The 2,971-nt window shown below is 35.4% G+C and overlaps 1 pseudogene; it reads right to left on the reverse strand.

The window, feature by feature from the left end:
- Positions 1–377, reverse strand: part of LOC101592486 — a 2,530-nt pseudogene extending 2,153 nt beyond the window's left edge.
- Between the last annotated feature and the right edge of the window lie 2,594 nt (positions 378–2,971).

Genomic DNA, 2,971 nt, shown 5'->3' on the forward strand with positions numbered 1-2,971 from the left:
TTGCTCATCTTTTACATATAACTGCATGGCTTAACATTGCCATGTTTCCTAGCTCATCTCCTTTCCCTCTCTTGATTAGTTAGTCCTTGAGATCCAGGCATAGAATCTTGATTTCTCCAGGGACATAAAACTGAAGGTGGTATTTGCCTTGTGTTCATTGTTTTCATTAAAGAAGTCAGATCTGGATTCATAGTTTCCCAGTCCCAGTCTGTTGGAAGAGGAGGGAAATCCTAACTGTCAGAAGCATAACTTCTACCTGGATCATTTTAAAGTGGATTAGAAGTTAATGGCTGTCTGTTCCTTTTTTTCTGATTGAACAATGGTACAGGCTAATAGCCTGTACTTTGAGTTGAATTTTCATTAAAGCTTCTCTTCATCTTCTTCAATATCAAAGTCTATAATTTTTTCTTTAGTATTCCAAATTTACAAAATGAAGCTGGTTGACTAAACTGTCAGCTTGAGAAGCCACTCAGCCACGACGGACCTCTTGGGCTCCAGCTCCTCAACAGCGCGAGAACTCAAGCTGTGTGCAGGCACTTCTCTTAAATACTCTGTTTTACGGAGCCTTAGAGAAAAGTTCTAAGCAAACGGTAATAACTACCCATATAATCATAGAATCTGGAGGATGAAAAGGTCCTAAAATGTCATCTATTCTTCAAGACCAACAAATTACAGTAGTTCATTTCTACCAACTTAATAAGGGATAATCCTACAGCATGATCTGGCAGTTCAGTATGTTTCCAGAATACTGATTCTAAGTAGTATTCATTTCTGCTTTGCATATACTGTATCATGCCATTCTAGCGAAGGTCAAAGCCAGTTAAATACGTGTGTGTGTGTGTGCAAGTGTGTGTGTGTGTGTGTGTGTGTGTCAGAGTGGTAAGCGAAGAAGCTCACACTTTTGTAAAACCAGTGCAGAAAAGAAACAATATGTAGTGTAGCAGATATCTGAGAGGCAAAATTGCAAGTCAAGACTGAAAATTTACTTCCTCAGAATACACAGAAATCTTTAAGAGGGTGTTAGTCTTCAGGGCCAGGTTTTAGATTTTGAGTGAGTTTAGCTAGATCTCAAGAAACACTGCCTGTACCTGCTATCTGGGTTAGACACTTTAAGTAACACTACAAAGTAAAGAACGTGATTCTTATTGACTATTTTGGAGAATTCTTCCTATTGTCTTCATTAGAATTACATGGAATTTTTTTACAGTACTAGACATTATTCCAAAGCCATTTAAAGAATCTCAGGGATTGGACACAGAGATTCTTAAGCACATTGAAGTTTAGAAACCACTACCTCTGAAACATATCTCCTATTTTGTGTATATTTCCCCTTTAGACTATTGGTATCTTGAGAGATATAATGTTTTATATTTTTCCAAAATTTATGGGATTTCTATTTAATTTGTAAGCCTCTTAGAAACTATCCCATCACAAATGCTCAATAAATATTATTAAAATAGAATGGAATTGCCACAAATTTATTTGCCATTTTATATACTTCCAGACAAATCCCACAAGGTGTAAGAAAGAATATAATCATGTCAGAAAATGCCTGCTTTCACTGTATTCTTGAAAATTGGTAAACAATACATTTTAAGCATTCATACCACAAAGTGATAAATACGTGAGGTGTGCATTTGTTAATTAGCTTAATTTAGACATTTCATAATTATGCATTTCAAAGCATGTACACAATAAATATATGATTTTTAATTTATTGGTTATAAACAAACAAATGTCTACTGTCTTGCTTTTCTCCCCCCCCTTTTTTTTTTGTATTTTAGGGAAGGGTCTACAGGGTGTTCAGGGTCTCACTACTAGATCAGACTTCTAGTGATCTGCCTGTTTACAGCCTCCCAAGAGCTGGGATTGCAGTCATGCTGCCACCATGCCCAGTCTCAATTGTTGTCTGCCCTGGCACGGCAGGCCTGGGGATTGAACCTCCAGCCCCTGTGCCTGCTTGCAGGCACTTTAATCAGCTGAGCTATTTGGCTGGCCCTTAGTTTTCTCTCTTGAGGTTCCTGAACAGCAGCATATGGGGTGAAACTTGAACTATGACTTGAACTGGGAGTCAGCAGTATTTGCATATTTTACTATGTAATAATATTAAATGATAAGCAGAACACTAGCTTAAACAAATCTTTGCAAACATTTCTTTATTTAATGATGAGAAAACTCTCTACTTCCCACTAAAACAGCAATAACAACCAATCAACAAAACAGAAAACCCTCAAAGCCAAACTCAGACTTGTGAGCAATAAAATGTTTTTGTTTTTTTGTTTCAAATCTAAAAACCTCTCTGGGGTCTGACAGCCTACAGAACACACTGCAGAAAGCCTTTCAATGACTGTTGCTAGCCAGGACGCCTCTATTGTATTAGTGGTACAGCTGTGCAGTAATATTTTTCAGCATGCTATTTCCTTTTCAAGGGAGAAATTGGAAAGCAGTACTTAGACTAAAATATAATCCTATCAATTTTACATGAAATATTGATAGGAAATAAAAATTTAGCATCCCTAGTGTGAATTCACTAGACTTCACAAAATACAAATATATAGATTAAGGAAAGTTAACATAATCTTTTTATGGGAACTAAAATCAATTACATGTCAGCTTTGTAGTATTATAAATGTATTTAGTCAGCATAGAATTTTTCCAGCAGTGTTTCTTGCAGATTGAAATTGACTAACCAGATGTTAAATATTAAATAGAACTAATCAAAGCATGGTTCAAGAAACTTTAAAAACAATGATCAAAGGGAGCTATTTATTACCTGGTGCATGTTACTGTTGAAATACTGGCTCTGTGATATTATATTTAAACTTAGTTTTTTCAAGATCATTTTCTGGCTTTACATGAACAATAATTAATGTAATAAATTAACTCTTAAACTATATAACTGGATCACTTTATATAGTATTTGCTGGAAATTTGACCAAGAAATGTAAAGCTCAATTCATAGACATAAAAC

The sequence above is a fragment of the Octodon degus genome, unplaced genomic scaffold (genome assembly GCF_000260255.1).
Source record: "Octodon degus isolate 3935 unplaced genomic scaffold, OctDeg1.0 scaffold00013, whole genome shotgun sequence".
Lineage (NCBI taxonomy): Eukaryota > Metazoa > Chordata > Mammalia > Rodentia > Octodontidae > Octodon > Octodon degus.